Source organism: Manis pentadactyla, chromosome X (assembly GCF_030020395.1).
Source record: "Manis pentadactyla isolate mManPen7 chromosome X, mManPen7.hap1, whole genome shotgun sequence".
Classification (NCBI taxonomy): Eukaryota; Metazoa; Chordata; class Mammalia; order Pholidota; family Manidae; genus Manis; species Manis pentadactyla.
Window position 1 is genome coordinate 48,788,204 of NC_080038.1, and position 13,903 is coordinate 48,802,106.

The window sequence follows — 13,903 nt, forward strand, 5'->3', positions numbered from 1 at the left end:
ATGGTTGATGGAAATTTATTTTTTTACTATTGATAGTTTAGAAACACTTCAGCTTTACAATAATGTACATTTTTAGGACTGTGGCCAAATTTGAGGAGACCTCTGTTTAGTTTCTTTCATATATGACCTGTAAGACATCAGGGCATTTCAATTTTCTTGTAGAGTGACAAATTTTCAGTACTCTAATATTTTACTTATTGTTAATCAGGGGCTTGAAAGGGACATTTGTAAATGAGGGACCTTGAAGCTTCACTGATGTTGATGTAAGTCTGCCTCTGGTCTCTTTGGAATATCTCCTCCTTCTGGAAGCATTCTCTGATTTTCCCAGGCTTAGGTTCTCCCACAGGGAGAGAATTCCTGCCATCCACAGGACTTTTTCCAGTCTTTCTCAGCCACGTCAGCCTCCTTTACTAGATACTGGGAGCTCCAGAAGGTAAGGAATCAGGACACACTTACCTTGGCCAAGTTCTCCTCCACCAGTCTGTCAGCAAGTCTACACTGAAACAGCATGGCATGGTGGTTGAACATGTATGCCTTGGAGTCCCCCAGACTGGAATTTGTGTTTTTGCACCTCAACTGCACAGATGGACAGGATTTATTGTAATTCTTGGTTCATAATACACTCACCATTGGTCCAAGCTGGGGCTTCACTCTTAGCTCCTCTGTGTAGCCTTGGACAAGTTACTCATCACTCTGAGTCTCAGTTTCCCCATCTTTAAACTGGAGATGATAATAATAATTCCTACTATAATCAGAGTTGTGAAGATTCGATAACATAATCCATGCAACACATGCATAGTCCCCAGTACCTAATCCTTAATAAACAGTAACCTGCCACATGGTTGGGACTATATTGTGGGTGTAGGATACAGTAGTGAACACCAAAGGCCAGGGCCCTGCCTTCGTGCGTTCATAGTCCAATACCAGCCCTGATCTATCTGAGAGACTTGTGAATGGCTGTTGGATCAAAACGACTTCACCTTTTGTCTCTATTTCTCCTTTATTTTTTACTCTCTCTTCCCTATAGTTCACTATCACTATCATTACCTCAGACACCCTCCCCCCATCTGTGTCTCTATTTTGCTTTCTCTTGTCTTTCTGTTTACATCTCTCTGGTGGTTTGTTATTCCAGTCTCTCCTATTCTTTCTCAATCTCTCTCCCCCTCTTGCCCTTGTTCTCTGTCTATATTGCCTATGTTGGGGGTCACCTCATCTCCATCCTGTCTTCATCTAACTTGTGGTTCTCATTTTGCTTAGTGTCTCCATCCTCACATATATAACATTACATTGCTCTACAATGTGCTTCTGAATGTCTGTGAATTCCAGAATTTCTTCTTTTCTGTTTCTCTTTCCATTTCCTTTGGCTCCTTGGCCTCTTTTCTGTCTGCCCTTCTGTCTCCATTACTCTGTCCCTACTTAATTATCTCTGCCCCCTGGTCCTCATCTTTCTATTTGTGTTGCTGCATTCATGTCTCTCTTCCCCACCTATTTTCCTCTATTCTCAACCTTATGTTCCAATCCCTGTCTTCATCTCCCATCCCCAACATTTACATTCTTTGTCTCTGTTTCTGTCACACACACACACACACACACACCCCTATCCCCTATGTTGGTCTTCTTGCCTTTGTTTCCCTATTTGATTTGCTCCTCATCTCTCTTATCAATCCTTTTCTATCTTTTTACCATCTTTGTTGTTGGGTGGCTCTCCTCGTGTACCTGTCTCTTGTCTCCATCTCTCTGTTCCTATGTGTGTCTCATCTGTTTGCTCTCTTACTCCCAGCTCCCTGTCTCAATCTCTCTGTCACTGACATAGTAGTGAAGAGTATGGTCCCTGGTGCTAGATTGTTTGTATTCCAATCCCATAGTGCCACTGACTTGCCATGCCACAGTGTCCTCATCTAGAAAATAGGGCTGGCAGCAGTACTTGCTTCAGTGTTACCATGAGTATTAAATAAGCTAACATATGTACAGCCTATAGAACCATGCCTCAGACATAACACTCAAAAATGTTAGCCTCTACATCATCAACCTCTTTCTCCTCATCACCATTTCTATCTTTGTCTACCTAATCCCAGTCACTCCCTCCTTTTGTCTTCGTAATTCCAGTCCCTCCCTCCCTATATGTTTCACTGTTAACATCTGTGCCTCTCTCTGTCCCCATCTTTTATGTAGCTGTCTCTGACCCCAATCACTCTCTGTCCCCATCTCTCTCTCTCCCTACAGTCCTGCCTCATTTCTGTTGGTTCTTCTTCTCTACCCTACCTACTCCATCTCTCTGCCCCCATCCTTTGTTTCTTTATGCCCATTTCTGACTATCTGCTCCCACTGTTCAGGCCCTATTTCTTGGTCTCTCTTTGTCTTTATTTCCTGTTCTCATTTCTCTGTCTGTTCCTCTGTTCCCATATCTATCTTTATTTATCTATTTCCTTAAGAAAATCTTATTCTGTTTCTTTGTCCTCATCTCCCTGTGCCTTCCTCTGGCCTCTCTGGACAATTTAGATTGGAATTGGTCTGGTAGATGATATGGAGCTAAGAAAAGTGTTTAGGAGGAAGAAGTAGGCTTGGCCTGGCAAGAGGCAAGTGGCAGGGTGTGGAATTTCATGGCTCTGCCAAATCCTCCTGAAAGTCATGGTCTCTGAGGTCAAGGTTAGCATAAACCCCCTCAAACCAGCCTCTTGAAGAATGACAAAGAATGCTGCAGTTACTCGGAGGACCAGGAAGGGGTATTTTTCTGAGTGAAATTCCATCCGGAAGCTGGAATCCAGAGCATTTCCTGTTGTAATGTTTCTTCCAGACTTGGAGAGTCTGAACTTGCCACGTAGCATGTGCACTCCATGCACATATTTCTACAGTGAACACAGAAATGCATACAGAATCTCCCCGCCCTTAGAGACACAGACACATGCAGAGACATAAAGATACACATAGAATCACAAACCCTCACCATTGCAGACACTCTGAGACATGGAAAAGCACATAGATGAATCACACATTGGCAGAAATGCAGATGTACACAGGGATATTGAGAGACCCATGGAATTACCCCCTCACAGCTCAGAGACCCATGCAAAGAGATACAGAAAAATAGCTCCACAGAGAATCACCTGGCTAATTTCCCTTTGAAAAATTGTCTTGTTTTGGTCTGGTATTTTCATGTAAACAGAAACACATCACAGCAACATGTATAAACACACACATTTATAGAAGTGTGCACATTTTTATACAATCACAAATATCCAAAGGAACAGCAAATCACACAGAGCCATTGCTTTGCCGGAAGTGCAAAGGTAGCCAAATGCCCTCTGGCCCCCAAATGACAGACAGGCTGCTCCTCTAGCCCCCCCAACCCCCTGAAGGCACCACCAGGTACTTAAGCCAGAAATATGACTGTTAGGAACTAGACAGAAATAGTTGGAAAATCTAGGTAAAATTTTTCCTAGAAAACTTATAAAATGACAAAAATGGTATAGGAAGAAGTAGAGAACTTGAATAGACCACTAAGTATTAATGAAACTGAAATAGCAGGCAAGGACCTCCCTTCTCCCCAGATTCAGGCCCAGATGGGTTTATAGGTATATTGTGCCAGACTCTCAAGGAATGTACTTCTTATACAAATTATTGCAGAAATAAAAAAGGAGAGAAAGCTACCCAGCTCATATGGTCAGTTTAGTACAATCTTGAAATCTTGATGCTAAAACCAGATAAGAACAATAAAAGAAAATTATAGACTCATTTTCCTTACAACTATAGATGTAAACATCTTAAATAAAATATTAGCTAAATGAATCCAACTGTATGATTAAAAAAACATCAAAATCAAATGGAATTGATTCCAAGAATGCAACGAGAGTTCGTTCAACCTCAGAAAATCTATCAATGTAATTTGCCACATTAATAGACTTAAGGAGAGTAATCATATGATTATCTCAGTTAATATGGAAAAAGTATGTTACATACCTACTTATGATCAAAACTCCAAGCAAACTAGGAATAGAAGCCAAATTTCTTAACTTGGTGAAGGTATATATCAGAACTTCACAGCATATTTTATACTAAATAGAGAAACTTAAGATGCATTTCCTTGAAGATTGAGGATAAGACTAGATACTCTCACCAACTACTGTTTAACTGTTTAACACTACAAAAGGAGAAAAAGAAATGAGAGGTGTTAAGGATTGGAAGAGGAGAGATAAAACTAACAGATTCAACAGACATGCTACTAGAATTAAAGAGCTTACAAGGTTGCCAGGTACAAAATCAAAGCGATAGTATTTCTTTACATTAGTAATAAACAACTAGGAAAAAGTAATGAAAAGCAAGATACCTAACAATAATCACTAGACCAAAATATAAACTTTTCTGAGTGTCAGGATAACTACAAAAAGATCAAACAAAATAGACTACACAGTAAAATGCTTTAATATTAAACCTATAGCTAAAAAATAAAATAAAATTAAAATGACAATATTAACATAAAACATATTTTCTATCAATAAATGTAAATGGTCTTAGCTCACCTGTTTAAAGAAAAACATTTTCCATTGGATCACTGAGCAAAACCTAACTGCTATATTCAAGAGAGTCAATTAAAACAAATTGATTCAGAAAGGTTAAAAATACAAGAAAGAGCAAAGATATAGCAGTTAAATGCAAATAAAGAAAGCAGGGATTACAATCTTAATTACCAGACAAGTTAGGAACTCAGAACAAAAGGTATTAATTAGCTGTCAAGGTCATGAAAAACAAGAAAACTCTGAGGAACTGTCATAAGTTGGAGGAGATATGATGACTAAATGCATGTGGGATCCTGGATTGGGGCCTGGAATAGAAAAAGGATATTAGTGGAAAAATCGGAGACATCTGAATAAAGTCTAGAGTTTAGTTAATAGCAATGTACCAATGCTAGTCTTAGTTTTGACAAATGTAGTAATATAAGATATTCACATGAGGGGCCACTAGGTGAAGGGTATATGGAAACTGCACTATCTTTGCAACTGTCCTATACATCTAAAATTATTCCAAAAAAAGCTTGTTACAAAAAAATTGAGACAAAAAAGGCCACAATTCACAATGAAAATAACATACAAAATATATGTTAATTGACTGTTTATGTTACTGTTAAAGCCTCCAGTTGACAGTAGGCTATTAGTAAAAGTTTTGGGAAGTCAAAACTTATACATGGATTTTTGACAGCACATGGCAGGAGGCGCCCCTAGCTCCCATGTTATTCTAAGGTCAACTGCATGTAGAAATCATTCAGTTAGAAGATATATGGCAGAGAAGTCTCCATTTAATAAAGCAGCCAAAAAGATAAACACTGTCTTAGTCTGTTGGGGCTGCTATAACAGAATACCATAGACTGGGAGCCTTATAAACAACAGACATCTCTCATAGTTCTGGAGGCTGGGAAGTCCAAGATCAATGTTTCTGAGAAAACATTTATAATGCTTTGAAGGAACAAATGGAAAGGCATCCCATATTCCTAAATAGGAAGACCCAAAATTATAAAGATGTCAAGTTAATTTACAAATTTAGTGTAAGCACATTAAAAATACCCATTGTTTTTGTTTTTCTGAAACTAGACAAGCTGAATTAAAGTTCAAATGGAAAAATAACAAGTAAGCACAGTAGGATATCTCTGAAAAGGAAGAACAATGATGGGGGACTATTGCCACAATAATGCTCTGTAAAAAACCAAAATGAGTATTTATATACCAAAACTTAAGAGTCTGTGGGGAATTAGGAGGTTCCACGATCTGCATCAGGCTCAGTTGATCTCAGCTGGGCAAGCTCATGGTCTGCACTAAGTTGGTGGCTTGGAGGTTGGCTTCCTACAGGACTTTCTGGTTGGGAGGACCAGGCTCATTTCTATGTGTCTCTCTCATCCCTCCTGCAGGCTAGCCTGGGTACTTTCTTGTAGCAGTGGCAGGGGGCCAAGAGAGGAAGCAGAATATTCAAGAGCCTTTTTGAAGTCTCTGCTTATATCGTTTGTTACTGTCCTATTGATTAAAGCAACTTATATGGCCAAACTCAGAATCAATATGGGAGGGCATTACCAAAGGGTATGGATACAGAGACATATGAAAAATTGGGGTCATTAATGTAATCTATCTCAAAATTAAGATTCAAAATCTACAATCCATAAAAGAAAACATAGGTAATTTGTATACATAAAAATAAAGTTTGGAATTTTGGGGAAAAATCCATTAGCAAAATCAAAAGAATGACAAAGTGAGAAAAATACTGACAATTGATATCATTCACAAAGATCTAATCTAATTATAGAACAAGGTTCTGGAAATCAAAGGCCATCAACCCAACAGAAATATAGATGATATAAATAGACAATTCATAGAGAAAGGAATAAAAATGACCCTTAAATATATGAAAAGATGATCAACCTGGCTCATAATTAAAGAAATGTTAAGTAAAACTACAATGAGATACCATTTCTCACCTATCACATTGTCAAACATTGAGAAGTCTTTGTGAGAGAGACTGTGCTAAAATAGATAAAATCACACATGGCGGTTAAGTGCAAAATGGTACACCCATAGAAGGAAATTTTGGCATTACCTACCAAAATTACAAATATAATTCTTGGAAATTATCCTACAGAAATATCTGCATATGTATGAAATCTCTATTCATTATGGCATCGTTTGTAGTATCAAAGGACTAAAAATACCCTAAGCATTCAATAGAGGACTGCAGTCATTAAATAAACTATTGTACATCTACATAATATAACACTTTGAGGAAGTACTCTATGTGATTCCATACAGTGACTTTCTATGTACTGGAAACTTCTGCTCTGATATGGAAAGACCTCCAGGATGTATTATTAAGTGAAAAAAGCAACATATATAACTATATACATATATATATACACACACACACATATATATGTGTATATATAGATTACATATATATATCATCTTTTATGTAAGAAAGGGGAGATGAATAGGATTTACATTTATATTTGTATCTGCATTAAGAAACACTGGAAGAATACAAAATAAACTAATAAAACTGGTAACTGTTGCGGGTTATATGGTGGCAACTGGGTGGAATGGACAAGAGTGAGTCACACTTCTCAAAGTATAATTTTTACATAGTTTTGATATTCAAAATGTGCATGATCAAAAAAGAATTAAAAATAAAACATTCACAATAGTAACAAAAATATAAAGTAACTAGAAATGAAATTAGTAAAAACAACAATTCTAAAGAGAAAACTTTATATTCTAAATAAAGAACAAAGATAGAGGGTGAACTGAACAAATGAGGACTTATTCTGTGCTCTTGAATGGGATGAGTTAATATTTTGATGATGTCAACTCCCTCAACTTAATCTGTAAATTCAGTGCAATCCTAATAAAAATTCTAGTTGGATTTTTGAAGAGCTTGATAGACTCTCTTTAAACTTTATGTGGAGATATAGCTAAGACAACCCTAAAAGAAGACTAGAAAGGAGGGATTTGCCTTGTCAGATGTTAAGACACATTTAATACTATTAAAAACAAGGTGGTATTAGTGTAAGAACAGAAACAGACTTATGTGTGTGTTTCATAATATATGACAAAGGTGACATGGTAAATCAATGAAAAACGAAAGATTGTTTAATATTTGATGATGGGAAATGAGGCTCCCTATGTGGAAAAAATAAAATTCCATCCCTACCTATCACCACATATGACAGTGATACTAGATAGATTAAAACCTAAAGATGAAAAGTAAAACTATAAAGTTAATAGAAAATAAAGTAGGAGAACATCTTTGTCATCTAGGAGGAGGGAACTACGTTTTAAAATAAAACCCCCAAACCAAAGACCATAAAGCAAAAATTTGATGAATTTGATTACATTAAAATGAACAATTTCAATTCAAAGAAGGCTATCATGGGCAAAGTTAAAAAAGGAGAGAATATTTGTAATGTCTGAAACTGACAGGAGACTAATAGCTAGACTATCTAAGGAACTCTAGCAAATCAACAGGAAAGATAGGAACACCAATAGAAAAAATGGGCCAACTGTACAAGTAGTTGATTTTCAGAAGATGCATTTAACACACATATGAAGAGATGCTCACAGATTTGTTAGCAATCAGAGCAATGCAAACTAAAACAAAATAAGACATTACATCCATTAGAGTGGCAAAAACTATAAAGCTGGCAAATGTTAAGCATTAGTGAGGATGTAAGGATACAGGAATTCTTGTACATTAATGGTAAAACTGTGGACTGGTGTAGCTGTCCCAGAAAACCATCTACTAGTATTGATATTCTTAGTCAAAATAAGTATACTCATACTTTATGATGTAATCATTCTGCTCCTAGGTATATATTCCAAAAGATATTCTCATACAGACCAATAAAGGGACATGCACAAGGATGTTCATCACTGTATTATTTGTGGTATTGTGGAGCTGGAGGCAATCTTGCTGTCAATCATTGGGGGAATATTCAGGGAAAATGTAGCAAAGGTACACTGTGGTTAGCATGAGCAGTTAGAAGCAATGGTTTAGATGTATACCCAGCAATATGGATAGATTTTAAAAACAGGCTGAATGAAAAAAAAAACACATAGAATGAGATTTCACTTACATGAAATAAAAATGCACACACACAAAGCATCCTCCATAGTGGGACAACATGATGTTACATGCCTCCTGAGGAGATATAATATGAAGTAAACAATATCCCCTATGTGCTGTTATTGCTGAAAATATTTAATCTGAATCTAATCATGTGGAAAGAGCAGATGAATTCAAAATGTGAGACATTCTAAGAAACTGGCCTGGCCTCTTCGAAAATACCAGTGTATCAACTATACTTCAATAAATAAAATCAGAGATGAGGTAAAAAAAAATCAGTGTACTATGAAACACAAAAAATGTAGGGTACTGTTCTAGATTAAAAGAGGTTGAAGGGCTACAACAACCAAATGTAATGTATAAACTTTGATTAAATCCTGAGATTAAAAAATAAGAGCAGGTCTGGAAACATTTTGGGTACAACTGGAAAATTTGAACGTAGGGTATCTTTGATGACATTATTTAATTATTGTTAAATTTTCTTAGGTGTGATAATGTATTGTAGTTTTGCAGAAGAACATCCTTATTCCAGTAGATATATGCTGAAATATTTAGGGACAAAGTGTACTGTCTGCAACTTCCAAATGTTTCATCAAAAAAGAAAATGTATACATACATGTATAAAGAGAAGTAGTGCAGATTCGGCAAAATACTAAGGATATATGGGCTTTCATTGTACCATTCAATTGTTCTGAATTTTGAAAAACTGAAAACTAAGAATTTGGGGGAATACATGTTTCGAAAGAACACATATAAACAGAAGATACATAAAGCACCTTAGTATGGTTGCCTACAGGAGGAAAATGAAAGGGAAGTAGAGATTAAAGGGAATTTAAGAAACAACAACCTCTCTCTAAAGTAATACATATTCATTGATTGTGTGGAAAAAGAGAAAAGCACAATGAAGAAAACAAATTTCACTGATAATCTCATTCTCTGTCAGCAGTTCTCAAAATGTGATACCTGGATTAACAGCAACAGGAACAGCTTCCTCATCACCATCACCACCACAACTACTTGGGAACTTGTTAGAAATACAAATTCCTGGGCTTTACACCAGACTTAACTGAAACACTACTCTAGGCATGGGGCTCATCAATTGGTGTTTTAACAAGCCCTCCCGATGATTCTGATGCTGGCCAAAGTCTAACCACTGTCTAGATTTAACCATCATGAATTTTGTTGTAGACCTTGTAGTCTTTCTAAAAAAAGTTATGAAATATTTCAGGCTTATAAATAAGTTAAGAGAACAATATAACAAACACCCATGTACCTACTACCTAGATAAAATATTAAACAGTTGAAGTCCTGTGTATCTCTCTGATTGTGTTCTTTTGTTTCTTTCCTTAGAGGTAATCACCATTCTGCATTTGGTATTTAATTCCCTTGTTTTAAAACTAGTTCATTTAACTATATAATCTCAAATAGCATAGTGCATTTTTCCCTAGATTAAAAAAAAGCTGTATGTGTCTCATACTTCATGTGTCCTTCTACAACTTGTATTTTACCTCAGCATTGTGTTTTTGAAATTTATTTGGGTTGATACATGCAACTCTGGTTCTTTTCTTTTTACTGTTGTATTTTTTGTATTGTACCATTATTTATTTATTCTCCTGTTGGTGAACTTAAGATTGTTCAGATTTTTTCTCTGTTGCCAACAGTTCTGCAATGAACATTTTTGCACATGCCTTCTTGTGCATATGTATAAGAACTTCTCCAGGATTTAAAGTCTAGGGGATATATACATGTAGAATTGCTGGGTTCCAGGACCATCTTCAACTATTCTGGATACTTCCTAATTGTCTTCCAAAGTAGTAATACCAATTTTCATTCCTATCAAAGATTTCATTACAAGTTTTTCCTTTATAGCTTGTGCATTTGGGACTTTAAGAAGTCCTTCCCAAGTCGTAGGTCACAAAGATATTCTCTACCCTCTTATGTGGAAATAAGTAGGGATCCAGTTTTATTTTTCTTCTTATGACTAGCCAAATTTCCCATGCTGTCTACTAAAATGTCCATTTCCCATTGATTTGTGGTACAGGCCTGTAAACCCACCGTTTAAAAAACATTTGCTGAAGGCTGTTTGCTGAAATTTTGTGCTGAATCTTGAGGGCACAAAGATATGTGGCCCCTGCTCACAGGAGTTTACTCTCCTTTGGAGACAGAGTCACATAAACGATTAAGGGATAAGTGTGACAAGGTATTCTGAGTTTCTAACTCAGCTGGGAAAGTTCATAGAAGTGACAAGAAACAGAAAAGTTTCTTTAGGTCTTAAAGAAACAGGAAGAATTTGCTAATGCAGGGGAAAGGGTGAAGGTGGCCAGGGCTGTTTGGGGTCCTGAGGAGTTTTATGTGTCTCTAGGGTGAGAGATTAGAAGCCTTCCATTGATGAAGGGGGCAGTGAGTCTTGGGTATGTTGATAGGTAGGAGTAGGCAGAGGGAGTCATTTTCTGCCTAGATATTGTTGAAGTGGAGGTACATACGCTCAGGGTAGAGGGGCTCAGCCCTAACCCAAAGTTTAGGTTTGAGGAAGAGAAAGAGCTGAAATTAAATTATCAGGAAGAAGGCATTTTCAGACTAGTATTTACTGTTTTTAGGTGGAGACCTTATTCTCCAGCTTGGTCAAGAGCTCCTTGGGATGGTTTCTGCAGGAACCCTTATTTGCTCCCCATTCCAGGGACATAAATTGATTCCCTTCCGCAGACGCCTTCTGTGGGGCTTGAGGGAAGGACGGAAGGGAGGAGGAGGAGGAGGGCAGGAGGGGTAAGCATCCAGTTGTTTGGTGACCAGGGATCTGAACTTCTGCAGAAAGAGATGTAAGTGGCTGCCTCAGGGTTTGTCTGGTGCTCTACAAGCCGGGAAGGTTGTCAGAAACAGCTAACCAAGGCACTTCAGGAGGGGAATGCTCGGCAAAACATGTGACCCAGGCGGCCATTTTCTCACACCCTGACCGTCGCCATCTTCCATAATACACAAAGGCACTAACCCCGCTCCCCCTTATCTGATGTGGTCGTAGTGATCGCCTGGTCAGTAAGATTTGGGAACACGCATATTTAGGGCCAGGCAGTGGCCCGCAGACAAGACCTTGGTTTACAAGTAGGCTACCTGGTTACACCAGTCGTTCCGCTACTCTCCGACCCCCAGCTTCCCCTCCTTCCTCCACTCCCTCGCTTCCCCGCCCTCCCGCTTCCCCGCCCCCTCCAACCCCCTCCCCCCGCTTCCCTGCTCTCCTCCACCCTCCCCTTAGCTATTTCCTCACCTTACAGAGCAGCCGAGAGGCGGGGCCAGCACAGCCGCACAGTAGGGGAGGGGGACACTAGCAGTCAATCCGAATCCCCGCCCCTGGGACGCACGGTGGGCTGAGTCAGCGCCGGGAAGCTGGGATCTGGAAGTCGCAGCCTGGCAGAGCCAGCGCAGCCTCTGGGCCAACCGGGTTGTCGAGCTGTGCTCTCCTTTAAGATCCCCGCCGGAAGTGGAGGTAAGAGACGGCCCTTCTGTTTTCTACTGGTGAGCGTGTTCACCCAGCCAGCTGCGCGGTAAGGATCGTCTGTTTGAGGTGAAAACCCGAGTTGTCCAACACTCTGAAATAGAGGGATAGAGAGCCGCTTCCCTTTTAGGGTAGAAGGGCCCAGATGAGGGGCCGGGATCGCTACGCATGTGGACATGCTTTCAGATGAAAGCTTGCTGGGTAGAGTGGCACGGCCACACTCCATTTAGGCAGGTGTAGACCTCCGGACACATTGTGTAGAGAGTTACAGACCCCACTTGTGTGGAGAGGCGTTGAGTGCCATCCTACCTTCCTGATTGGCTCCATTCCGCACTCCCCCGGTATAAATAGGCTTCTAGCCCACCCGTATATCCCCATCCCCACAAGGCTGAGAGGCGCGGACCTCTGCTAAGGGCGGACGCTTTGATGTATTCCCACCCCACCCCCGCCCCCTCTCACCCTACAACCAGTACAGAGGAACTCAGAAACGATTATTATACAGAGGGAGAGAACCTCCTTCCCTTCGTGTCAAGACCAAGAGACCTCCCAGCCTCTCCACAGTAAGTAATAGAAGGAAGCCCCACCCTCGCTCCTGCGGAGACGTTAGATCACCCCTCCTCTAAGTGGTGAGGCACTAACCTCAGCCCCAGGAGAACCACGATTTTCCCCTCCTCATAGCCTACAGTGAGTCCCTATTGTGGGAAATCAGACCTGGCCCTCCCCCACCCCATAGGAGGCTCTGGATTACCGAATTTGTAAAGGCCTGACCCCCAAAATGCCCCGCAGCAAACAGGAACAGACCTTAACCCATGAAGTGACCATCAGATTTGGCCCTCGTGGGGTCCTGGATAGAGGGGCACCTGAAGTAGAGGGCCTCAGATTTGTTCTCCTTTTGAGGTAGACACAGGTCATCCTTTCCTTGCTCCCTCTCTGCAGTGTTGAGAAGCAGTGACGTCAATGATCACCCCACAGTAATGGCATATGGGCTCCCCCCTTACCCAAGGGAGAGGAGATCTGATTTCTTTCCCCAAATGTAAGGGCTAATCCATTGAATTTATAGCTGCATTCCTCCCCCCCTTCTCCCCCCCGCCCCCAGAGGTCTTATTCCCTTCAGTGGTAGTGCACTGGTGACTTCAACCCATGTAAAAGATAAACAGATCATCCCCATCCCACCTCCCATGGAAGGGTCTAGAATAGCCCACTGTAGGCAAGGTGCAGATGCCAATTATGCAAAACTGTAATTCCTTTGTGTAGCACTAATGTCACCTTGTGGTGACAGGCATATCAGTCCCTCCCCACAGTCCTCCCCAGGGTAAAGAGACTCAGGACCCAACCCCTGCACAACTTACAGATGTACAGACCCCTGCTTCTCTGCCGGGTAGCAGAGATGCACATAGCCACTGTGCTGGTTTCCCCAGTTACTCTGCACTTCAGAGTAGAGTGTCAAGGCATCTTGCTCCTATTCCCATAATTGCCAAGGAACAGACCCTAACCACACATGCAGGTGTGTGTTTTCTCCCCAACCCCAAGATTTTGCACTGACTTCACAGTCCACATAAGCACACAGATAAAAAGCCCTGTCCTGAGGTCCCTTTTCCCCAGGGTAGACTCTTGAGACCTATCTTTCCACACATTTCCAGGGTAGATGAGACACAGAACCCCTTACCTGGGAGAAGGGGTCTTATTATTACCCTATGTAGAAACAGTCCTTGTATATGCCCCTCCTCTCAGCATAGAGAGGTTTAGTGCTTGTCCCTTCCCTAGGGTATGTGACACTACAGAGTTAAGGATTGAGGACCAAGGACCCTCTCTGATACATTG

At 40.1% G+C, this 13,903-nt stretch overlaps 1 protein-coding gene and 1 long non-coding RNA gene across 9 annotated transcripts in view; one reads left to right on the top strand and one right to left on the bottom strand.

Moving 5' to 3' along the window:
• On the bottom strand, nt 1-11,992 carry LOC130681973 (uncharacterized). The gene is made up of 3 exons (XR_008995276.1): nt 11,855-11,992; nt 628-720; nt 1-127 (listed from the first exon to the last, which is right to left on the bottom strand). It is a non-coding gene; the product is annotated as an uncharacterized LOC130681973 (long non-coding RNA).
• Nucleotides 11,934-13,903, top strand: part of GNL3L (G protein nucleolar 3 like) — a 25,256-nt gene continuing 23,286 nt past the window's right edge. Inside the window, exons 1-2 of one of the 8 annotated variants that reach the window (XM_036930866.2) lie at nt 11,934-12,073; nt 12,553-12,642. The gene's annotated coding sequence lies outside the window, so the exon portion shown is untranslated. Of the gene's footprint in view, nt 12,132-12,552; nt 12,643-13,903 lie in introns of all 8 variants that reach the window. The other 7 variants (XM_036930870.2, XM_036930867.2, XM_036930871.2 and 4 more) reach the window with 7 other exon arrangements.